We start from the raw sequence: 27,228 nt of genomic DNA, 5'->3' as shown, positions 1-27,228 counted from the left end.
CATTGCAGAGCCTGATTTTTCTCGTGATGAAGAAATAAGGGACCCTCTGAGAAATAAGACACCACGTAATAATGGTCTGCTCTGCAGAAGTAGTCTATTTTAATTTCATGGTTATTGCATTATCCCACATGATTTCTCACAAGACATTACAGCAGAATCACAATAATGCCACCACCAGTATGTACATAAAGCAATGTTAACTCTAAAATTGTTGTTGTTTCAAGTACTTTCTTTTTCCATGCTCTATAAAGCATTACTTTATAATGATTGAATCTCCCATTTTACTATTTTTCTGGTAAAAAAACCCCACCCATATTTATCCGATATACACATATGCTCAAAGCTAAAGCTGAGGGGGTTTTGTTTTAGCACAAGGAAAGGACCTGAGTCCAAGTACAAGAGACTAGTATTCAGTGGCTAATATTAAATAGCAAAACATTTTGAAAGAATAACACTGAAAAGAAAAGGATATTCACGAAAGAAAAAATATTTTTTTAGTAGGTTTTGGTTGTTTTGGGTTTTTTTTCTTAAAACGTATGAAATGTATTATTTCTTTAGTTGTTTCAGGAACTCTGTGACTAAATAGTTGATACCGCCTTTTTTTCAGATGATGCAGCTAAAATTTTTATCCTTGATAAATCCTCATTTCTTGTTAACCTTATGTATAAAAATTATAATAATAACATGTGCACAGAATTATAGCTGCTCTATTTTGTATTTCCAACAGAGCTCCAAAACAGAAGGCTTTTTTGACAGTGAACATGACCCCTTGTTGTGCATGAAACATTTTTCTCTGTGTGTTTTCCAGTGGTAGAAGAATTTTGAATGTGCTGGTGTATGAACTCACTTTAGTTATTGAGCAGCATTATGAGGTATTAAAGTCTCAAGGGGAAAAAAACCACACAAGAACAAAACACCACCACTGCAAACACTAATAGCTGTCTGTAAACAGATTATCAAAAATATCAGTTAGCCAAAACTCAGTCCGAACCTGCATGTATTTGACTTAGTGCCACATCTTTGGCAGTGGCCAGTAGCAGATGCTTATCAAACACTAGAATGATGCTCCCCTAAGGTATGATCCTCCTTTCCAGGGATCTAAAACCGTACACTTCCTAAATCTGTTTTAGTCATATATTCAGTAACAGTTCTTGATAGACTTTCATGACATTTTTCTAAATACTCTGCTGTTGAGGGGTTTTGAACCTCAACGATATGAGCACCTGCATGACTGAGCTGTGTACTCGCTCTTCTAATCTCACAACATTGCCAGCAATATTTCAATCTGTTATGTGGAAAAGATGGCAAACAAGTAAATATGGGGCATAATCTCAATGAGAGGCAGTCCATAAACAGAAGTAAAAGTTATGCCAACAATTTCACACATACTGTGACTGTGATGAAGGTGAGGAATTTCATAACTGGGGTATACAAATACATGGCATAAGGACATTATTCCTATCGTAGATTCTTTATACAACCCACTGGTTCAACCTGGGTGACTCTTCCTAGTGACTGGCAGAGTGGAGAGAGGGAAAAAACCAAAAACAGAGCATACTGCTGTCAGCAACAAAGCATTGTGATAGAGTGCTAGAGTCTTGTAGCCAAATTTAATGTTTAATTATTGGCTTACAGGGTAGAAAGTTCATTGGTTTTGTTTGTGTGACTTTTTCATTTCCTGTAATAAAAGCCTCTACATTTTTTCAAGAATTGATTCCCCCTATCACCCCATGTCATGTCTTCCTCTTACTTTCAACACCCTCCACTGCTGGGCATTTACAGATCATAAAAGACAAGAAAATTATTTATTTATTTTTTACATTCCTCCTACTGCCTTGTGATCTAATACCTCCCAGAGGTTTAGCTGGTACAGAAACTGTTCACATCCTCCATTCATTTAAATTTTCCAGGTCCACTAAACATCAGAAATCTGAAAGAAAAAAAAAAAAAAAAAAGACAAGACTTTTAAAGCAGGCTTCAGTGATGACCACAAATCCCTCTGTCAGTAAAGGAGAAAAGGAGGATAAATTTGAGGCTAATTCAGAAACCTGCCTCATACGGTCGGTCCATTTCTGGTTTATCTTTTGATGTGACAGTTGCATCAGAAGTGAAGGTGAAATCATGTTTCTGCTTGCTGATACTGGCGGATCACCTGTCAGCAGGCTGGACGTGCCACCTCTCCAGACACATCCTGTGCTCCAGTTCTAGGCCCATAAGAGGAAGAGCTCAGGAAATTTTTATCTTCTCATTCAACCCAAGGAGAAGAAGATCTTCAAAATGCAAAATACACACTTTCAACTGCATTATAGTATGCATTTGAATATATAAGCTTCTTCAGAACTAGCCTTTCAGAACACTCTCTTAAATATTGCATTTTTTTGGATTTTTAGGGACTTTGCCATAGTCTGCAACATGAAGTCCCTACAACTTCAGCTAAGATGTTGCAGGGGTTGAGTGTCTTGGGGCACTTGCTGAAGTGACATGTAGAGTGTTTCCTCCCCCCATCAGGTACACAGCAATAGAATTCCTGTTAGCATCCAGTAAAAACAGTGCAGTAGTTAAAATAAGCAACTAAAGTCTAGTGAAAAGTATTCCTGTGGTTCCACTACATCTCCGCTTCCGAAGTACTTTCCATGTTGACTTAGTATACCAAGATGAAAAAACAAAAAACCTCATAAACCTACCAAAAGTGAGGAAAGAAGGTAAGAGTTGCTCACTGATCAAAGCAACCTACATGCGAAGTGGTACAAGAGCCACTGAAAATAAAATAAAATAAATAAAAGCAGTCATCTCTACCTAGGACATTGCTGGTGTTGTCATTCAAGTTTTCCATCTATTCTATCTACTGCAGGATCTGTCTGAAAGCTTATTCATCCAGCTTTTGTTTAGTCTCATCGCCCCTCCACACAGGCATACTTTTTCCCCTTTCCGTGTACACTGGACAGAGAATTTCATTAAACCAGACACAATAATTCCCGGATCCATTTTTTTAAGTCCCATCCAGATGTATTAGGATTTCAAACTAATCTTTTACATGCATGTTGTCTAAAATTTATTATCAGAAACTAGTATGCTTTTCTTAGATCTTGATGTGTTCATTCCTTCTGAAACTCTTCAGTTTTATTTCATTTGAATAAGCTTAAATAGTTCTATATAATCTGTACATTTTACCTATTCAGAGCTTGTCTGTACTTAGAGCTCTAGTTTTAGTAGAGAACATTTTGAAATTGCACATCAGCCCTTCAACTCACTAAAATGGGCATAAACAAATTGTGATACCCTGGTAAAATATAAAAGCATGTGGGAGGAGTTAAAATGATGCCTCTTTTTGTAGACAGTGGCATTAAATATTTATCAGCAGTGTAATCAGTCCTACTGCTTCATTTTTTTGCGATAGTCTTTCTGTAAAATTACAAAACCAACAGCAAAGTTAGTGAGATTAAACTAGTTAAAAAGGCCCAAAAGACAGCAAATTTACGTGGGTTGATACGTTGGTAAAGGGTAATGCCTAAGTATTTTTTGTCTTATACCCCACTCTTGAAAGTAACTTCTGAGTGAGGCTTTAGATGTTGCAATACCAATAGGCACCTGATCTCCAACCACCTGAAGCCCAGCACGGAGACCACAACTCTCCGTTAAGTATCTATATGAAATACGGAGCACAGAGACATAGAGTGTGATTATGTTAGCCCTTCTGGTCACCACTGAGATTGAAGCCTGCATCTCACTACCCAGTGGTGGTAGTGTTGGGCTCTACCAAGCAAAAAGCGCTTATACACGTCAAGTAACATTGCGGGCACTTCTACTGAAGTCTCGTGCCTGTGGTATTCTATTCAAAAAACAGGAGCTGTTTTCTTTGAAGTATCATAGGCAGAAACTGTAGTGGTAGTGTTTTTCCCATTCCTACACTTGCATCCACTTTTATTTTATTCATTTGCTAAAGCATTCCAGTGGGGTCAAGAGCCCCATATACAACGTTCTCTTTGCCATAGTAGAACTCAAACCCATACCTCCAAGGAATAGCTGTAATTGCTGCAAGGAAGCACTCTATTCCTCCTGCTGAGGCTATCTCACTTTGCATAAGAGAAATAATTAACTGGAGCATGAATGTGTAGGAAAGTCTTTTGAGAGAGGTCTTACATTCCCCTTCCTCATCTGTGCAGGTTCTGCGTTTTTTCCAGTGATTAATGTGAAAAACAACCAGGCAGGAGAGTCTGGTATTCAAAAAATCCTTACCAACTCCCTCCTCCTCTTGTCTGGAATGCCTTAACCGGATAGTCACGTTTTCTTTTGCCAGTCCAAGGCATTAATTGTATGTGCCCAATGGAAAATTTTTGACTGCTCATCATTTTACTTAGTCTAAAATTAATTTCTCAGGTTTATTCCTCCAGGTAGGGAGTATGAATTTTAACTTTCAAATGAAAACTTGAATGTTTGATTCTAGTCAATATACGTATGGTCTTCAGACTGGTACAATACCTAACACTTCACCCTGAGGTGCTGGGCTGTGCAAGGAATTGAAGTTGAGGACCTTTAATGGCTGAAAATGAAGGAACTACAGTGGGAGGGTTTCCAAATTAGCAGCTGAAAAGCATTTTGAGAATCTGTGTTGAACCACTTGGGAACTGGGATTAACCACACAAGTAGCACCTAAGTATACTACAAATGGTCATTTCCGTACTAGAGAGTGCCAGGTAGCATTTGGTGTGCTCCCTCCTTTCTCTAAAACAGCTAGTGGGACTTGTTTTCATGCTTTTTCATTTTTATTGTTGTTTTTACTGTGATATTAAACTGACGATTAAACGGCAGACATGTTTTGTTTTGAAAACAGTGAAACCTGTAACCATACTTACAGTCATTTATTTAGAAGGGAATTCTGTAGTCTAGAGGAAGATGCTCCCAAAATTATCTCCTACTACCATGTGTTTCACCCTTGAAACTGGCAGCTTTGCTGTTTCTGAAGAAAGCAGACACAAAAGCAAGTTTTAACAGAATCAAAACCAGTTGTTTAGGGCTGGGGCTGTGCCCAGTCTTCCCATGCAGAATATTATAAACATCCGTTCAACCTTGATCATGCTGTCTCCTCTTTCATTCCTGCTCTTTAAGGCACAAAGAACATCAAATAAAACTTTGAATGGCTGAGGACTATAGACAAAGTTATTTCTAACCTTTGTTACATGGTTTTGCACAAAGACTTGAAATGTTATTAGTAGCAGATTACTGTTCTGACTAAAATTTGCCATAGATTTTGTTCATTCATGAAGGGACTCTGATTTTTTCTGAATTGCTTTCAGATTGGTAACAAAAGCCAATGAATACTTCCTGTGCATAATTATCAAGGTATGGATTATTCCCTGCTAGTCACAGTATGTCCCCTGTTCTACAAATTACAAAAGTATTATTTAATAAGAATGTGATGAATAAGCCAGTTCCTGTCTGAAATTTTAGAAGTTTGCAATAAAATCCACACATCAGTGAAAAGGTTCATGAGGACTTTGCAGCCAACAAAGTATTTGTGAGTTACAAATAACAAAGCTCCAAGCTTCAAAAAAGTCAAATCTTGGTCCAACATTCTAGACACTAGTGTACTGCAACATTATGGTAGAGTGAAGGTACTTGCATCAGCATCAGCCCAAGTAATGAAATTTTAGTGAACCTGTGACTGGGGTAATTTTCTTAGTCAGAAAGTGTATTCCTCATCACACTTCTTAGGCATCTATAAGATAGACTCTTCTGATAGCTAACAAGCACTAGAAAATAAGTTGAAGTGGAAGTGTTCTTGGAAGATGTCTTCACCTAATCATGGTATAAAACTTAAAGACAAAGCTTGCATCTGCACAGGGGCCCAAAATGGACTTAGTAGCCCACACGCCCAGGTTTTGGCGCACGCATACACAATATATTCCCACTCCTTCACTATATGCTGATTTTGATTGGCTTTTCACCCATGGAAAATCTGGGTGTGTAAGCTAGAAGAAAAGAATGGTGGGCTTTGGATAGAAGTTCAAACTGAAGAGAGGAAACAAAAACATGGTACAGACTGCAGTATACAACTGCAGGGCAGATGCTTGCCTATTTTTTTTCCCCCCGTCATCGACAGGGCTGAGTGTCTTATATGTTCAGGAAAGGAAGAATGAAAAGACTCCATTTTGCGAATGGAGACTAGAAAAACAAAAACTTTCAGCACAGAAATGTAGAGAGAGCAATTAAAACTAGCTCTTGCAAATCGTTATCTTACTGTTTAAATTCTGCAGGAGTATAATGGCATGGAAGTTCAGCAGCAGACATGCCAATACAGCATGGGACAGGTATTAGTGCCTTTTTTTACTTGAAAGGTCTGTGGTTAGACATTTGTGAATGGACAAGATAGAACAGTATATTATTTCAGTCAGGAATATTTTCATACACGCAAAAAAGTTACTGGCCTGAGAAACAGCACATGCCAAACATCCAGAAGACCAAAACTCAGTACAGAGATAAACTATTGTATCAATAAAGGTCTTAAAAACAGTTAAATCAAAACACTGTTCCAAACATGAGTGAACTAACTGTAGAATCTGTGTACCTAAGTCTTGATTAAGCATGATTTTGGATCACTTCACTGCTCTTGAGTTTATTAAAACCACAGGGTCAAATTTACTTCCATGAAGTTAACCATGTGCTCTATACCTTCTTGAACAGGATCTTGAGAGCAAACCTCAGAAAATAGAGAGAAATCTTCCTATATACAGTGGAAATTTTAAAGCCACCTCTTCACTGGCATCTGCTTCAAAATTAAAAGATAGAGGGGAATGAGGAAGAAAATTCATTGAGGTACATTAAAGTCAGTAGTTTTTTATGTTTTTAACTTTGTACAATCTACAGTTAGAAAAGCAGAATTTGCTGAAATCCAGATTGAGTTGTGCTCATTTATATCAGGGAGGAAGGTAAATCTGGTGTAGTATGTAAGAGTACCTAGTTTAGCTAATATACAGCACATGCTGCACTGCATTTCTTTTAAAGACTTTATTTAGCATTTCATAAAGCAAGGACCCACAGAAAAATAACCAAAGAATCAACATACCAAGCTGCTTTCTCTCAAACACATTTTTGGTTTGTTTTTAAAGCAATTTATATAAAGTGCTCTAATTGCTACTTACTTTAGGAGTGGTTTAGCTCCACAAAAATGCAGACTAGACCAAAGATATTTTGAGAAATTTTAGAAAAATAGACAGTGATACCAAACTGCTGCACCTATGTAGCATTTGGGGTTTCATGGGTTTTACCTCTTGCAGACAAGAGGGAAAAATAGAAGTCTACAACCTTGGCAGTTGTTCCACTTTAGTTGATGCATTCCATTTCATATAAATTTGTTACAGTAGTTAAGGAAAACAATGGTGCTTCTATTTTCAAGCCATGTTATTTTTTAACATGTACCAGAGCTGTCATGCAGGCAGCCTGTTTGCCTGCACTGAGAGAAGGTTTTATATTCCAAAAGGCTTCCACCCCCTGCTCCTTAACAGTGAAAATAAATCAATTTCATCTGCTGGTAGTTTCATTTCTCCCCCCATGCCCCCCCCCCTTTTTTTTTTTTCTTTCCATTTCCCTCTCCTTCCTTTGTGGGCCCCTTTCCACAATGCCATATGGCAGCTGAAGGAAGGGTAGAGCAATGATCTGCATTTTCAGCTCCTAACAAAAGATGCAATAGTGTCAAAGAGGCTCATGAATGCATGAGACACACATGTATAGAGAAGTGCCTCCAGTCCTGTCAGGAGGGACTAAAGAGAAGCCTGATAAACCTGACATCGCTTTAGTGCAAAGAAAGGCAGCAGTGCTTCTCTCGGTACTTCATCTCGCTCCCATCCATCTCCTCCCGCCCCCCCTCTCCCCTCCCACCCCTTTGGTTCCATGCCAAAATCCCATTAGCTCTATTAATGACATGTGGTTCGAAGTAAAAGCGTGTGGCAGAACAAGAAAGGCACAAGATCAACCATCCTATCTATTCGTTTTTGATACATGTATCACGAGATAGAAGTATTTCAGCAGGGGCCCTGTCAGCTTGGCTACATGAACAGCAAAGAAAATATGCAGCAAGGGGCTGTAATCAGTTTCTCAGCTGTCCCACTTCATCTCCCTAGTCTTAACATATGAATAGATGAAACTTAATTTTAAAACGCTGACAAAGTTTTCAGCATTCGTGTTTGAAATGCACTTGGGCTTTGTCTGCCCCTCGCCCTCCCCAAGACTTTAAGCAGTTTAAATACAGTCCCGATCAGCATTGTGTGGCAGCATGAATACACCTTGTCCTATTTCAACCACTTACTTAGGACTCCCTTAGTTAAACAAAAAAAGGCACAACCGCATTCTTCAGTAAGGAACCAGAGCTCCCAAGCTTAGAGGCATGGCATTTCAATACGCAGAAGGTGTTTTCTCCTGGAGTATGTTTTAAGGGCTGCCTACAATAAGGTTTGCTGTATTTCTTAATTATTTAGACCTAGCACACTTTGTAACTTGATTTGCCTGTATGAAGTTACTTTTTAAAAGCAGGCATTTTTTAAAAAATAAATAAATAAAAAAATCCTTTTTCAAACTGAAATAAATCCTAACTTCGGCAAGCAAGCAAGGTGGCGTCTGTTATATTTATAAGGCGACACCTTATTTTATTAAAGTTGTAGAAAAGTACAAGAGTATTGATTGGCAATATAATAAACATCCTGTTTGATTCCTTTTGCCTCAGGAAACTTCTGCTTAGTCCACTACAAGTCAACAAACAGTTAAATTTCATTCAGAAGTCAGCAAGATTTGCCACAGTCTTAGTGCCATTTTAAATAACAATAAAAAATTTTAATGAGAATATATTTTTAAAAGCACCTGAATCCGTTCCAGAGGTATAACTTCAGTCTTTCAACATCTGCACATGCTTTTCTGGTTAGCCCCAAATAACTCAGAAAATAACTATCGACCTGTAGCTGTCTCTAGGGCAAAAGTGTAAAGTTGAGAGTTTCTATTGGATTTAGCTGCACTTAAAGCCTGGCTGGATTTGTTGGTCATGGCAACCACCCTTTAAACCTGTAACTGTCAGTCCAAGCAGAACTGCAACAAAATAATTCAGCTATTCAACATTGCCTTTTCTCTCTAAAAAGATCTGCTTATGTAGCTGATGGCTACTCAATAGAGTGGGGATATTTTATCAGCAACACAGGGGTTAGGGCTGCTTGGGGATCCAGAAATAGGTAATCCTTTTTTTTTTTTTTTCCTTTAACATTTGTATTGCATATAACTTTTAGCTATCAATCTTGCAGTTTCTTTTCAATTTATTTATTTTTTTTTAACATCAAGTTATGGTGCATCTAAGCATGATTTCAAACACAAGATAAAGCAAAAAAAAAAAAAAACCTGCCCCTAAAACCAGAGTCCTAGATGTGAGGGTATTTCATATTTTGATTGGAAGTGCCAATAATCCCTGCAATTGTAAAGATCCAAGTGGCTTTGGATTCTAGAAACTTGTGAACATCAGCCATATATTTCATCTTCAATTCTGCCAAAATCTAAGTATCTCTCTGCAAATTGTTCCTATATCTGGACTTCTCTCAGGTAAAGGCTGGTAATTTCCCTGCGATGTAAAGCCACTTGTGCTCAGTTATACCAATGACATATTAGGTGCATCAGACACATCGCGAGAGAGGGACAAGTGGAGCAGACCCTTCTGGGTGAGGACACCAAGACCATGCAGTTAACTCATACTGTTTCTATTCTAATATTATTGGACAGAGTGCTTACAAATGAAGATACATGAGCACTCTAGAATATGTGATTATGGGCACATCTCTAGCCATGAGATAAGCATGAGCTGATTACATGCTTTTTGCCATCACTGATGCTTTCTTCCTAATACGGTACCCTTTGCTCATCTGGATTTTATCCTGAGGTAGTGCTTGACACTGTGCAGTCCTTAGACCGTCCTCAGCCGATAGCCCATCCCAGTTACCCCTCAGCTGTACCAGAAACTAAGGTCCTGCCATGTTTTCAGATGTAACTTGGTCAATACTATGTCTGGTATGCACAGACTGGCAGCACACCCGTTTTGGTATGGGGTCTTGAGGCAATACTCTTAGCTTTACGCATTTACGTCTTTGTGGGCACAGCAGTCATAGTGACTCACTGCCTGCTGACTAGGAATTTCTATACTCATCACCATGAACTCACCTGTGGTTTGGGATTTAGCCCATACCTTTCTTCATTGCCTGCCTTGTTCTATATATAGCAAATAAACTAGCGCATTTTGGGAAATGTCTACGTTTCTCAAGAACACAGAGGATAACTTGTACTTCCCTTTCCTTTTACCAGAACACATAATTGAGGTCCATTATTTGGGAATACAGAAAAAAAAAATTGTGGTTTTAGAGATTATATGCAGAAAACATACTTTTTTTTTTTTTTTCCCCCCTATAGGAACTAGTTAAAACCAGAAATATTTTGATGGAGAAGTAGACAATCTCCTGACCTCCACAGGCATGCTTAAACATCCTGTCACCACAACAGCAACATCTCTTTTGGATTAGGGGTATTGTTTTAATACCTCAAATGCCAAGTTTACTAGCATAAACCCAAAAGGCACTTTATTTTTCTGATGGAAATTACTTATCTTCTGCGCTGATCAAAACAGAAAAAAAAATCATGCCAGTCTTGGCAATGTAGAATAACATTCCTTTTGATAACACGGGACTTTGTCTCCTTTGATCAGGGACTGACAAAAGGCATTAGTTAAAAAGACATTAAGAGAAAAGAGATTCAACATTTCCCTGATAATCTGGATAGTGATGAACCCAAGCAGTTCATCCAAATGACACCCTAGCAGTGCCTTTTTAATTCTTCTTCACCCCTCCCCCCCAGATTCTTCCAGTGCCTCAAATCTCCAGATTTGGCCCCAGAGGGTAAAGGGCTTTCTGCCAAGCTGTAGCCAGAAAGCATGAAATATCTAACTTCTTCCTCGTTGCACAGATTAGCTGAGCTAGACTGAGACTTGAGCGTGAGGTGACTTCAGAGAGGTCCATTGCCTGGTCTAATAGCCACTTGATGGGAACTATTGGCAAAAGAGTAAGATGGGGCAAATCACTGAGGGGTTAAGTTTTGGACTGGAAGAACTTTCTTTCAATATATTTTCCCTCCTCTTAGTCATAATTTCATCTACCATGCTTGAAATTGCAAGCATGACACCTCAGGTTTATCTGGCTGTAGCAATTTTTTCCTAGCTAGTAACAGATTCATTTCTACTAAAATTCTATTACTCCCAGCTATTTCTCTCAAGGATTGTAACAATTCTTCTGAAAAGAGATCAGCAGCTTTGGTATAATCTTACTCCCTATAACTGGAACAAGGTCTGCTTCTAGTAAATCCTGCAACTAGATGTGACAAGAATAGAAAACTTCTTTTCATTTCCTCCCTGCCACCCAGACAGGTAGTAATGAAAGACAGTTTGAAGTTTTCTGATTCCAGATGCAGTGTTAATTGCCAGCCCTCAGTGAAAGAATGCAGCTAATGTTATAAACATTTTTCCCTACAGCTTTGACATTAAGCAGGGACAGCACAGGAGGGGTCATTTCTCATGTGTGAGGTTGACAAATAAAGGAAGTTAGCACGGAATAAACATGTAGATTCTAACAGATTTATTAAAGGGGCATTTTCATTACCTTTGATGTTTATGAAACAGACCTTGTGTCTAGATAAATTAAAACCAGGGTTTATACTATAAATTATGTGGATGGATTTGAAATGCTATGCACATAGAATTGACAAGAAAAATTTATGTGAACTCCATAATTTTGTCTCAAAGCCCCTAATGCTGCATTTTTTATTTTTTACATTTAGGTGGATTCAGTCTTGCTCAATACACATGTGGTTATGCACAAGATTAAAACTAAAGGCCTCATTCTCTTAGTGGAATGTTTTGCAATATTTTTCAAGTTACTCGAATTTGGCTGTAGGCAATTTTTTAAAAAAAAATCTTTGTACTGCAAACAAGCATTTGTTGTGAACATCTGACATTCAAATGTTTAATATTTCAGCTTGCTTTGTTAAGTCTGACTGTTCATATAGGTTACATGGAGTTTTGTTTTCCTTTGGTTACAGGAGTAAGAATTAGAATAAGAGGAAGAAGAAATTTGGCCTCTGAATCTGTGTTGTCAGCAAGCAGCTCTAGAGCAGTAATACATCTTAAGAAATATAAAGCATCTCAGTGCTGTTAGGTAAAATTTCATAGATACAAATTATTAAGCTGTATTATGCACAGAATTTAATTTTCTTCTGATCACATTCACACAAAGCAACTGCCTGTGGATGCATTGTCCCGGCTATAATGGATACTTTCAGATCCTTGCCCAGATAAATTTTTTTTTTCTGCTCATGGCTCTGACGAAGAGCTTTTGGAAATTATGTCGTATTTCATGTAACATTGTAGTGGGAACATTTTAGCTGATGTGCCTAAAACTCACCATCTCTGAGCAAATTAGTGTCAGCAAAACAGTCTATGGATGTTCAAACGTTCAGAAAAATTGATACATTGGTGGAAAGAAGCAGAAGCAAGTCACACCAAATAAACTCATACACATTTCAAAATTATTTTATGCCAAAATAGATTGTGTTCAGTAGGCACTGGTTTATATAATCCAAAAAATTTGCAAAGTTCCATCTATACAGACCAATGTAAGGTAACTTACTGGGAACTGCAGAAATACATCAGAAGCCTCAAAAGTGACTATTTTGAACAGAAGTTGTTAGTTGTTAGAATACTTCACACAGGTGTAAGTGCAAGGCAGAGTGCTTTTAGTTTAAGGAGGAAGGTAGACTGTCCCTAGGTAAAAGGGGCAACTGAAGGATTCTGTTAATGGATGTGCAAATCTCATCCACCAGATCCATCTGACTACAACACAGGACTTCTGAAAAGGACAAATGCCACAGGCTAATAGTTTTGGAGGACATTAAGGATCTTCCAAAACCCTGTAAAAGGAACCTTGTGACTGCAAGTCAGGAAGTGCTGGGGGTGAATCTAGGGCAGAAATCCACAGCAATGTCTAAACAGAAGGGCAGATGTGCTCCACTCTCAGCCAAGTCTCCCTGCTGCTTTCTCCCTCTAAACCAAGCCCAGGTATCAACCTGGGACACATGGCACATGTACCTAGATGCAGAAGGTGTGATGTAATCCCAGCTCTTGCCCTTGAGACATAACACAGCTCCAGGGGTGCCGCAGGAACACCAGAACACAGAAGGGCTCACAGAATCTGTGTTTGGTACAGCTCCTTGGCACCATGATGTTCAGTAAACCCAGGAGAAATCTGTTGCTCCAGACTGATATGGCCAATGAATCTCTAGGTATCCTACCTCAGCATAACACTGCTTAAAGATTCTCAGAAGGGCATCGGTTATACACTTAACTGTAGAGTTAAAGGAATCCAGAGAAGTTTCCGGGGGGAAGAGGAGCAGAGGAAACTACTAAAATTATTTTGGGAGCCACATCCCAAACCACCTCACAAAATTTTATTTTCAGACTTTTGCAGTCAATTTTAACTACTGAACTCCAAAATGTGATATCTGAGAATGTTTCTCTGAGACATTATTACAAATCAACATATTTCCTGGACATCTTCAAAAAAAAAAAAAAAAAAAAGAAATACCATCCACACACACCACTGAAAAACACCTTAAAATATCACAGACACTCTGGGAATAATCTTCCTCATACTACTACTTCTCTCAAATTAGAGTTACAAAGTGATCACCGCCATGTAACCCAATTAATCACAAGTAGTATGTAGCTGGAGATAAAGCACAGGAAGTTTCTGCATTGTCAGACCTCTACCTATTTTCTCAGGAAGCACCTCAGAAATACAAAACTAATAAGTTCCAGACAATGCAGCAGAGGAAAAAGTATTAGAAGTAACATAGTTAAAATTTTACCCTGGTGAACTGGAAAAACAAAACCAAAACCAAGCAGCCTGGTAAGTCTTGAACGTCATTAGACTCGTGGCACAGGATAAGTTATATATGCATACAGATATGTACACACCCATGTACATTCTTCACAAATGGTCATAGCTATGCTGAAGATAAAGAAATTAGGATAGTCTGCAAAGATAAGGAACTACTATTGAGTATTTAGCTGCTCTGCCAAAACTGTTTTGGGAAAAGTACACTCTATTTGGAGAAAAGCAGGCAATGTTCTTACTTGAACATTTAGTAGAATTTATAGAGAAAGGTGCTGTGCAGTCTTGTTTGCCCAATTCTCCCGAGATATGAGGCTGTCTGCCGCAACAGTATTAGTGCTGACACAGGTATCACTTATCACCCAGAAATAAGCGCATGACATTTTCAAATTTGGTGCACTAATCATCTCCTTAGAAGCCAAGATTCTGCTAGCACAGTGACAGGATTTAATTTACTTTCTCTTCTCATAGCACAATAGAATTTTATCTGAATATTAAATGGGAAGGCAAGATCTTTCCTGTTAGCTGGGCAGTAGCTAATGGAATGGGTAACAAGTTTGTTGAATATGGGTGTGATATAAGGTATGATAAAATGTAAAGGATAGTTCTGTAAGGCTTTTTGATCTTACCAGCCAGTCCTGTGGACTGCTGTCATGTTTTCCAGAGGACATTAGACATACTAGGAGTGTAATAAAACATTTCATTTTAACATGTCATATAGAGAGCTGTCGAGGCTTAAAGTTCAAAGATGCAAGGGAAGGGCCTCAGTAGCCAAATGCAGATGTGGGACCACTCCTGGTGAAAAAGCAAATTAGACAAAGAGGAAGGAAGCATTGGAATGGAGGCATAGTTAATGTTACCTCATTACTAGCAACTATTTACATTTCATTTATTATATCTATATTTAACCAGCCACAGAGACCCTCACCATACGAGCTTCAGGAAATACTCCCTTACAAACTGGGTGGTAACTCAACACTAATGCAGAGACAAATGAAATCAGACTCCAAACATCAGTATTTCTGAACTTTAGTGATTGGATAAAGTACCATAATCTAATCATTACTTTTCATTAGTCCCAAATTAGATCGTTATGAAAATTAATTAGGAAGACTCCAGAAAATTGCATTCAGGAGATGCAAATTCAAATTTGGGATTACTTTACATCTCTAGATCTTACTGGCTTTCTTGGTTTGAAATGACATGGCTTTTGGTAGACGACTAAACTGTGATGAGGGATGATGCTCTGAGGTGTTTAAACCCATGAATTAGGAAGAACAGCATGATTATTGAAGCATTATCTTTTGACTTGGAAGAGAACCAAATGACTTGTTTTGTCACAGTTTGCAATTTTGGGGACCATCTTCTCTAGATAAGATCACAGAAGGACAAAGTCGCTTATGTGTTTTGTTGGGGGGTAGGGACACTAGGGTTGTAGACTTTTTGCTATGCAATTAGGTGCCTATGTGAAAAAAGCAGGATATTAAAATACACAGAAGCAATTTATTTCCTTGAAGTAGGTGTTTAGTGCTAGCTGAGATGGTTGAGATTGCCTAGCATCTTTTAGACCTCAGTATAGTGGAAAACAAGAGAGAGAATCAGGAGACTATCTCTGGAACAACACCTGGCAGCCAGGTAGAATATCTTGAGCTATCTAAAATGGTATTAGAAACCTACGTCTACAAAACTAAACATTTATGACAGCAGTGTCAGGAGGTGCTGATCCTTCTGTGTTTTTCTGCACTAACATTCTTTTCAGTGGTAGAGTCTGTTCCATCAGAAAACCTTCCTGCATAATACAATTAATTCAAAACTTGCCAGTGGCTAGAGGTTTTTCCCATCCCACAGTCCTAGCAGAAACTCTTTTTCTCTGAATAACCTAGGCCAATTCAGTCAACCTCCTGAAGCTCAAGTCAACATTTAATACCTGTAACACTGGAAAGAAAGGCACAAGTTAATGTAATAAGGTTAATCAAATAAGCCATCCTCAGTGCATATTCATTATTTTGCTAGCCCTTTATGTTTCAGTGTATTTATTTCAGTGAAGTAAGGGAATGTCTGTCTTATTAAGTAAAGGACAAAGGACATCAGGAACGACACAGACCAGATACAGAGAAAGAAATTTAAAAGTAGCAAGAACAAGGTAATGGAAATTTGGATCTTCCAAAGCATGAACATTCCCAAGATCCAATTGCAAACACTGGGTTTCATGAGCATCTGAAGCTAGTGACAGAATAGAATAAAATATAATAAATGTTCTTATTAGAATCTGTGGTATGTTTCAGTATAGCACTATTACATTTTACAAATACAAAAGGTAAGTAACCAGTACTAGACAACAATGAAAGCGACATTACTGAAAAGCCAGCAGTAGATAAAACCCAGAATGTAAAGTCGCATCAGAAACTGTGTACCTAATGTGTACAAGGAACATACAGGGCAAATCCATTTTTTCTAGTCTCTAAAGGAAGCAGGTTTTCTGATTTGAATGGAAACCTTAAGTGCTAGTATTTTAGATTTGAGTCTAAAAAGAAAAAAAAAAAATCAAGACTTTTCATCTGCTTCATTTAAGATCAATTGAAACATGCCATTATAATTTTGGATCATGTCACCGTTTTGTTTTAATTGTTAGCTTTACATCTTGTTATGTTTATAAAAGCACAAAGAACACTTTGAAAGAAGAAAAATTGTCAAGTTTTAAAAAACTGAAACATTCTCTTCTGAAAATGTTAACACGGTAAAGGAAAAAATCATAAGTCAAAAGTCATGTAGTCAAACCCAGCAGTTTCCAACAGTATTTTGGATGGATGAGAAGTAATAAGATATTTTCCTTCTGGGTTGATAAGCTTATATATTTAGGGAATAGCAGAACTCCAAAACTATTGCCAGTAATCAAAATAAATATTGCCAAAATATGTTCCAAATCTGTCTCGTGTAAATCTTCTTTCATTAGATATTTGAACAAATTTTGTGGTGCATGTCAGTACTGAAGACATTATTTTCATCTATTTTCTGTGCCACACGGACTCCTATAAGAATATTATTTTTTTCAAAATACTTTGGTAGAGTGGGTGGATGTTTTATCTGGAAACAATCTAAAAAGGAAAATATAAATCAAACAATCCAGGTGGTATTTCGCTGAATAATAAAATGAAGCTATCTGTGCACTAAGTGAAAAAAAATCCTGTAATTACAAAAGTTTTATAATTATGGGAAAATTACAAATAGTTACAAGTCTTAAACCTTTAAGTAACTTTTTCCAATAACATCCTTGCAGCCTGATTTGAATGCTTTCCAAAGAAATTGGCCATGTAGGATTGAGTTGTACCAGTAACAACTGCATTTAAAGTGCTTATCCAGGTAATCATGATTAGATCCCCTTGCATTCATGGCTATATGGTATGCAGTTTCATCAGGTTTTTCTTACAGTCAGCTTTGTTTAGCACTTATTTAAGTAAGAGCTGGTAAAACTGAAAAAAGAGCATTTTACATAAGACAATTTTATGCTTATGGTAAATCCACAGGAGAAACATTTCTGTGTCTTAGTAAAATATTTAGATTCTCTGAACACATTTTGGATTGTACTGTGGACAATACAACCCCCTTTGAAGTCACTGTCAAGTAGTCCAATTAGAATTGCGTAAAAAGTAACTTTTCCACCACAATAAAACCCACATGTTCAAAAATTTTCTGTTCCATTCTAATAGCAAACAGTTGGTTTTTTAAAAAAATGTATTTTCCTTGAAAGAAAATGTTTGTTCCCAAACAAATATTTCCAGTTCCTCTAGCATGTTGTTTCAATTCATTATTTCTAATTTCTCTAGAAATATTTCTCTGAAATGACACATCTAAATGGGTTTTCATTCTACCTCAAAAGGAATATAGTGACTCACCAATATAATTCATTAGGTTGCAATTTATGTCTCTTCCCTAAAGCTGGCTATTCTGACATAATACCATTTTACCTCCTTTTCATAAGTCTCGAACTCCTGTCAGTGTTTACAGAAAAAGAGGGTCAATAAAGAATCAGTTCCAATATTAGTTTCATGCTCTGATAAATCTCATTTGTAGGGACACTGCTATAAGACAGACATTTTCTATGCTAATGTTTGGCCGATAACATTATTACGATGGAAACTCTGGAGAGGAAATAATTTGCATTCTTGTCCAGTGAGGTGCACCGGCAAAGCTAAAAAGCAGATTTCACGAGCTTCCTATGTCATGAAAAGCAAACCTGTGAACTTTCAGTCCTGGCATGCCAATGTGTTACATGCCTCCTGACAGACATTACATTCACCCAATAATTGCTGCAGTCTTTATGGGCAACGCTTGAAAAGAATTTCCTTTTAGGAGAGCTTTAGCTCAGGTTAAAGAACAGTCCATTGCAAATTCTTAGCATTTGCATATGGTGTGTGGTTATTTCTGTAGCTCAAGAGACTGCATTACAGCCCATAATTCCTTTTTAACCCTGCCATACTCCTGCTGCCATGGAAACCAGCTGTCTTTCACAGACAAGCAGCAAAGTTTTCTCTTAACGTTTTCTGCTATCTCTTTTAACAAACCTTGCCCACTGCCAAGCTTGCTGTAAGGACTCACAAGTCACTTGAAAATATGGGCTTAAATCATTGAAAAAGCTCAGATATGACAAGAGTTAGGAACAAATACCCTGATAAGCAACACAAGTTGCAGATAATAAATCTAAAGTTCTTTCCAGGTAAGTGATCAATATTTGTTTTCCACTGGGCAATAGAGGAAGTTGAAAGGATTTTTATATTAACTGAATTGGTTTTGGTAAGATTGGAAATAAAGAAAAGACTTTGTCCCAAGTCTGTTATGAGAATACTTGCTTATTTTTACTGCTGGCTAAGTGTTGTTTGTTATTATTGTGGTGGCATGTTTAGAGAGACTGTATTTAAATATTTTCTTTTTCTTCAGAAAAAGATACTTTGTTGCTGATGAAATAATTTTCTTCCTTGTTGCAACCTGTTCTCAGTTATTTTTGGATAGTAATGTGCTCTATTAGTCAGTTTGCTGTTGAATTTTCTGTGCTTCCAGCTCATAATTTGCATCTGATCTGACTTTCACACTGCACAGTATCTTGCCTCATACTTCTAAAATGAAGAGAAGCTCAATTCAAGCTTGTTTTAACTCAAGGATTGCTGTGAATTTCAACACAAGATCTATACATCATGAAACCAGGGAAGTGTCATATTATCCAATATTTCACTCTTTCATCTGTAAAACCCTTTGATTTGGGTGAACTTTGGCAATCCTAAAAGCCAAGTCCCTGGTCAGTGAATGGGTTCAAACCCATTAAGTCCAGTAAACGTCCTGTCCAGCCACAGCACGGCTCCAGCTTTCCTAGCTCTGTTCTTCCATCTTTAGGGTACTAGAGGAGCACGGACCCACCTGCAGTCCCAGACTTAGTTCTCTAGAGGACATTGAGTAGGTACAGGTACATACCCCCAGCCCACTTCCAATTCCCTTGACGCTTTTTTTAACTTGCAGCTATTACATCAGAGACCCACTGGGAGCTCCATAGACGGAGTATATCTTTTTCTTGCAACACAGGGCAGAAGGAATGTGAATTGGCTGCTTCCTTTCATACTACTACGATATTTTGAAAAAAATATCTCATTTCAAAACAATTTTTCTCCCTCCCTCCCCCCCCCCCCCCGAATTGCATTGCTCAGTTCCTACTCATCCTTACAAGTCAGCTGAAATTCATTGTCTTGCACAATAAATTAACAGGTTTTGGTTGCTTAGTAACCATAACCTCTTGGTAATTTATTAGGAGCCAAGTGTTGACAGTAAAAAGGTGAATATTCTAATTTGCAATATATTTGGGACCATTTCTTTGCAGGTTGTGTGCTCATAGTATGTGCAGCCTTTCTCATTTGTGCAAATGTTAATGCTTCTTATCCCCGTGTGACAGCTGTGCATCTTTCTACAATGCTTCATGGGTAAGCTCCTATTTATGCTCATACAGGTAGATTTTTCTGCAGCTCATCTAGAAGCATCTGAAAATATGTCCTTTGAAGTACATGAATGTGTAAGGGTAAGTAGAATGTGAATATGTCTTTCAGATGTTAATTTTTTATTCTAATTTCTGAGAGTCAGGAAAAAAAGATGGTCTCAGTTCTGTATTCCTAGCTGTATTGAGTGATAACTCAGTAAAGAAGTGTTATGAAGTGATAGATTTCCAACTTTTAGGCCTTTTAAAGTAAATAAATAAATAAAAAATCTATATGCTGTGCGCTGCCAATATATTTTGCTTTCTCATCTACATAAATTACAACAGCAGCCAATGATCGTGGCAAGACTGTATGAACACAGCTCCAAAGATAAGATTAAACAGAAGCGAGTCACTAAACACAACACTAGCATTGCTGTCAAATTATTAAATAACTAATTCATTAAACCACAGAGCCAAATTAGAAAAGCTGGCCATTTGTGCATGTAGACACACTGTAGTTAGGATAATTGGGACCAGCTGTTATACTGTTTTGCTTCTGGAAGGGATCCAGTACTATTTGAAGGCAACGCCACAACATGGAGGCAGGCTGCAGAGTGATGATAGTGTTTCAGCTTCCACCCTTCAAGCCCTTTTTCCTCAAGCGGTTTATTTGACAGCTACGATGACTCAAGCTCCATCCAGCTCATCTAGCAATCGTAAACCAGCTGGAATGATTGGACCAGAATTAGTTGGTGAAAAACACATAACTGAAACCTCTCCCAGTAATCCATTATAGAGAGACTTTTACCACCCTAAACATATACCCACTTTCATATGCTATCACACAAGGACTAAAAAACCCCTTTACCTAGATTAAAAAGACAAATAGCATGAAAAGTAAGCTTTTTAATTACATATTTTCAAATGCTGTCCATAGGGAATACTGAACTATTGCTAAATCTCATTCTTAAACTTGGCAATTTAGATATTATTGCACAGCACAGTATGAGAGCTTAAATAAATACTAGCTGTAAAGGGTACTGCAAGAGTGTCCGAAAAAGGCTGCACATTAAGTAATCTTTTATTCCATGACATGCATGTAAGTCAAAACAAAAAAGGAGTTGAGAATTTAATTCACAAGTCTATACCTCTCACTGTAAGGTTTGTAGTATTTTCCTTATTTCCAAACAAACAAACAAAATCTAAGTAGTAAAAGTGAAAGCATTATGTTGCTTCTATGTTTTTATGCCAATTTATAAAACACAAACTTTTCTATCCTTTATAACAACATTCTTGTCTGAGGAAAAAGAAAAAGTAATTTGATAGAGTTAAAGCAGATCTGTAGCATTTTAACTGAGATTCAAATATGTAGGGAACTTCAGGTATCACTAACCTATAATTTTTTGTTAAAAGTGTTGCAGACAGAGCGGACTGTAATCGCCTGGCTCCACTTCTTTGCCTGCCTCAAGCAACAGATTATGGTGCCAAAGTTGTTGACATTTTTCTGCTTTTTAAAGGTCTGGAACTGAATGACAACTTCCAGAAGGGATGCATATTCTTTGAGGGGTCAGGGAATAAATACATACCACAAAATTCCCAAAGAAATACACCAAGCCTTAAAACTATGATAATTCTAAAATTATATTTAAAAAAATCAGCCCAAAGAGAGTACTTGTGCATTCTTTCCTCTGATAGAAAAGGTTTTGTTTTTCAATTTAATCTGAAACTTCTTTTATTACATCCCTGTCTGTGGTTTTGATCGTTTTTCATCTCTGACAAAAATTCGCAGAAGATAATCAAAGATGATGGACATACTGGCTGTAGACTCTAACATGCAATGGTATGTTCTGCAAATACCAATGCTCTATCCCTCAGTCTGGAATCATGGCACATTAACACAGAGCTGTACAACACGTGAGCTGTTCACTCCTATTTAAAGCCTGGAACAGTTAATTCAGGCTTTACACAGCTTTGAGAAGTCAGGCTAATATCTTCTTGCCACAGTGCTGTGTCCTATGGAAGCATCAGCGCTAGCTTGGGGATCACTGCTGAAAAAGTAGCGCATGAGTGTCCACATATAGGGGAAACAATGCCACAGAAAGTAGCATTCTGCTGTATAAGTATTTCACAGTTTATCTAGGGAGGCATCAAATTATCTTCCCTGCAAATTAAGTCATGTTATTCCTTTTGCCTTGTAAAGCAAATTTCTGAGGACAGCTAAAAAGGTTTTTCCTTGATTAAGGACTCCAGATCCACCCTTAACTTATAACTTAAGGCATTCTCCTCTGAACAGATTAAAAAACACACAGCAAAAAAAGAGACAGCATTAATACCACTGCATCTGTTGGGTACGGTCTGTTGTCAGGGTTGTGTTGAGTCATGTGTGAGGGTCGTCTGAATGAAAAGCCTTAGGCATAAACACACTTTAAAGATAATTAATTTAAATTATTGAAGTTATATTTTCATTCATATAACTAAACCCCTAGTAATCACAGAAAATATTTTCCTCAACAAAAAAAAAATCTCAGGATTATAATCTGAAATACATACCAAGGATCAACAGAAAATACAACATAACCGCAAGTGCATAACTCAGCAATTCAGAGCAGACACCTCACTAACGTTACAATCAATCTTCAGATTTCCGCAGTTCCTTTTATCTTAGAAAATAAGCGGAAAAATACCATGACTGAATACCTGTAACTCAAATATTTCCTTCAAAACAAGGCAGCCTTTCTTGTAAATGTAAAGAAAATTCAGGAGCCATCAGACCTAAAAGGCAACGTTAAAAAGACTCAAGTCATATAGAGTACAAGACAAATACAATCTACATAGATATGTTTACCCCATTTGGGGAAGTAGAATTACAAGTGACATCACAGAAGTGCTATGCCAGCATCATTTGCCCATTTTCAAAGAGGGCCACAGCAACGCTCCAAGAGCAAGCCAAGAAACAAATTGCAACTCTACAATCACCACATGAGGATCTGACGCCTTCTCTCCAGAAAGAAGGAAAGCACCAGCCCTTTATTAAGCTCCGAATACACTCCTTCTGGAATGACTCAGCTATAGCAGTCATTATGCTTTTCCAAAAAAAAAAAATAATAATAATTGTGTTCCCCACCCTCTCCTGCCCATCTTTCAGGGAAGAGTCATCCCTCTTGTTGCCTGTTGTTAGCCACAGCCAGGTGGCCAACACAGAGGGCTTTTTTTTTTTTTTTCCCCTGCCACTACTGCAAGCACCGCAGGAAGAGGTTACCTTCTCCACCACCAAGTGCTTAAAATGAGCTTTCTGAACAGTATATATCTCCTTGTAACATGAAATACCTCACATCTCAGGCATCAAACTTTGAAAGATTATCATATAAACTTTCAGAAATTTGAGCAAAAACAAAAAAGCATTTTAAACCCTGTATTTAGTTATGTGCTAATGTAATTATGCCCCCCATTTTCCATTTATTTTTAAATCATGACAAATTTATACTTTCTTCTAAGTAGAGAACTTATGTTTTAATTCTTTCAGGGGTTTTATTTCTTATCTGTGGATAAGAAATTCACTGGATGGTTGGATTCAAAGAGTTGCAGTCAACAGCTTGATGTCCAAGTGGAGACCAGCGATGAGCGGCATTCCTCAATGACTGGTGTTGAGACTGGCACTGTTCAAATCTTTGTCAGCAACATGGACAGTGGGATTGAGCGCACTCTCAGCCAGTTTGCCAACACCAAGCTGAGCGGTGCAGTTGACACGCTGGAGGGAAGGTATACCATCCAGAGGGGCCTTGCAGGCTGGATAGGTGAGCCCCTGCAAGCCTCATGAAGGCATCCAGAAGGCCAAGTGCAAGGTCCACATGGATTGGAGCAACCTTCAGTATCAATATTGGCTGGATGGAGAATGGACTGAGAGCAGCCCTGAGGAGAAGGACTTGGGGGTGTTCATAGACAAGAATCTCAGCATGACCCAACAATGGACTCTTGCAGCCCAGAAAGCCAAGCAAATCTTGGGCTGCATCAAAAGCAGCACGGCCAGCACGTCAAGGAAGGTGCTTCTCCCTCTCTGCTCTGCTCTCATGAGACACCACCTGCAGTCTTGTGTTCAGCTCTGCCCCCCCCCCCCCCTCCAAGAAGGACATGGACCTGTTGGAGCCAGTCCAGAGGAAGGCCACAAAGATGATCAGAGGGTTGAAGCACCTCTCCCATGAAGACAGGCTGAGAGAGTTGGGGTTGTTCAGCCTGGAGGACAGAAGGCTCCAGGAAGACCTTGTAGCAGCCTTCCAGTACCCAAAAGGGGCCTACAAGCAAGCTGGAGAGGGGCTTTTTACAAGGGCACAGAGGAATAGGACAAGGGGGAATGGATTTAAACTGAAAGAGGGTACATTTAGGTTAGATATTAAGAAAAAATCCTTCACTATGAGGGTGGTGAGGCACTGGCACAGGCTGCCCCATCCCTGGCAGTGCTCAAGGCCAGGCTGGACAGGGCTGGGAGCAACCTGGGCTGGTGGAAGGTGTCCCTGCCCATGGCAGGGGGTTGGAACTAGATGGTCTTTAAGGTCCCTTCCAACCCAAACCATTCTATGATCATTAAGTCAGACCTCTATCAAGAACTGGTTATAGAGAAATGAAGAGCTTCAAATGCATAGCCCATGTTAGGCTATTGTGGAAACAAACCTGACTGAGGGGTGTGGGGGGAGGGAATCAGTTCATTATTTTGACAGTTTCTACAAGCAAAGGAAAATATTGTTCTACAATTAGTTGTAAATAATATTTACAGTGAATCAGAAAGTAGGGCAGAGGGGTAGGGGGGAAAGGAATGCTATTTGAAATGAAACTAACTGGTTTTTCCTACTGTGAAGTCTCTGAGAAAAGGAAAGAAGGTAGGTTAAAGAGATGATTGCACAGGATACAGAGATGACTGTACTGTTTTTCTCATGTGGGGAAAAACACGAAGTTTTGAGGCATCTCAAGCTCAGCCTTTGCTGCTTTGCCTTACTCAGTGCTGTAAGACAAAATCATGGATCCTGCCTCTGTAGAGGTAGAGTATTAACTGCAATCTTTTCCATGAAACTCTTCAATGTGCTGTACGTTTAAAAGGTGGCTTTTAAAAATAAAACTATAGAGGTGGGGTTTATTGGTTTTTTTTTCCAGTTTCAAGAAACACTATGCCACTACAACAGAGTTCAGATGAATTATGGACAGACACGTACATTGGACCTGAAATGGCTTTGTCCTGTCAGATTCATTTGTCTTCTGGAAAGCAGAAGAATGCAAGGAGAGCCTACATCCATTTTTTCTGTACCACTGACAGTTAAATGCATGACACTTACCTACAAAAAAATCAAATGTATATACATTGATTACTAAACAGGAAAAATATCTTACATGTGAATATCCTGTTCTCTCAAATGAGAGCATTTACTTGACATTTGTCTCTGCTCCTTCAAGTAAAGAAATCCCTAAGAAAGTGTCTGTCTTTACATCCAGGTTTTGATTAATTAACGATCTCAAACTGTGGTTGCTTTTAGATCTAGGCACTGCTTGCTTATTAGAACCTGAAGGTAACCAATTTGGCTAAACAGAAGAGATTCAATCTGCTTATATTTAATACAATAAAAGGAAATACCTTTCCAGTACGTATGCTGCCTCATTGTACTGAAAGCTGTCTATAGAAAAAATTGCTTTAAAAATTACTTGAATTTGAAATCTGATTTACATACCTGCAAATCTAACCAAGGCCAAAATGACTTGCACATAAGTTAAAGTTGCTATTGATGCAAGTAGGAATCATCTTAAAAGATTTCAGAACCTGTTTGCTTGCCATCTGCCAGTAAAAGAACTTACACTTAATGATCATTTGTAATGAGTGTTCTTATTCTTCATTTCATATGAGGACCTATTTTAAACTTATGTTACCCATTTTAAAGCATAGATTTATTCTGTGCTAGTAATTAAATATCACAAGGTCTACATAGCTAAGTATGTTAAAGATTAAGGACAAATTCACGTATTTCCGGCTCAACATATCAGGTTACAAATGCTTATCAGACACTGAACTCCCAGACACAGAAAACATGCTCCAAAACACAGTGTTAGTATTCAGCTAAGTAGGCAAGTGTTTACAGAGAAAGCAGGCAGCAGTTTACAGAATTTCATCAGACAACCTCCAGAATTTGCACTGGTGCATTTGAAAGCTTGAGCAAAGGCCACGGCCAACAGGGCGCCCAGAGAGGAGAACAAGGGCTTGTGGCACTTTTTGATGCTGGAAGGGAAGGAAGTTCCCTGTAAGGTCTCCCCTGCCAGAAAAGACAAGGAGTTCCTTTCACCCTGAAAATGAGACAGGCACTTTGGGCACGTCATGCAGAACAATGTGGCCAGTGGTACTTTCCTACCTCAGTAACGTCTGAGGCAGAGCTGCATAAATCCTTTTTCCATTCAATGATTCTTTTCCCAGGATAAGCACAGACTTTGAGAAGGAGTTATCTCTCTATCCTGAAGCACAGGAGGAAAAATGGAAAGAAGGTGTAGAGGCAACGGGTGTGAGTGCGTAGAGAGACTCACCGTGCTGTACAGCAGGTCGCCTGGCGGCCTGGGTATGGTGCTCAGGCCTGACACCCAGGTGAGTGCTCTATACACCAAACAGGCCTGCCTTCCCAAATACCTACTGTAGATTCACATTCTACTTCAGTGACCGTCTCACATAAACCTTGACACACTCTGGAGTTTCTACAGCAGCCTTTTACAGTCTCAGATACAGGAGATAAATTGCGGTAAGGAGGTGCTGGATCTGGCATCCCCACAGAGGCAAGGCTGCGGCTGCTCCTGCGTCCAGCCAGCAGCAAGGCTGAGCATCTATTCCCGATAAGCACAGACACAAATGCATTTATTACACACGCATATACACACAGCCAGCCACACAGATCAAACACTCGGCACTCATAAGCACAACCAGCAAAAACGACCTCAACCCGTCCCCCTCTCTGGCAGGTCAGGGTGAAGGTCTGTTGGTGGGAAATACACACACGTCTGCACCCCTGCAGTAGCTGGGCTCAGACAACTTGGTCCATCCAGTAGCTGCTCCTGGATCCCCAGTTTCTGTCATCCGGACATGGAAGCCCCAAGGCCCACAGCCCATCCCAAGCCCTCCTCACACACACCAACACACAGATCCACACAGCTGATGCCTATAGTAACTGTTTTATACTGGGCCCACTCACACACCAGCCCTTGCATCTTATCTCCAGTCCCTTGCACCCAGGGGGAGGTGGACACAAGGAGGTCTCCACAAGGAGGTCTCAAGCAGTCACCAGACTCCAGTCTCTG

This window comes from Falco rusticolus, chromosome 1 (genome assembly GCF_015220075.1).
Source record: "Falco rusticolus isolate bFalRus1 chromosome 1, bFalRus1.pri, whole genome shotgun sequence".
Taxonomy (NCBI): Eukaryota; Metazoa; Chordata; class Aves; order Falconiformes; family Falconidae; genus Falco; species Falco rusticolus.
The sequence above is the reverse complement of the archived record's forward strand: the minus strand, read 5'-3'. Positions refer to the sequence as shown.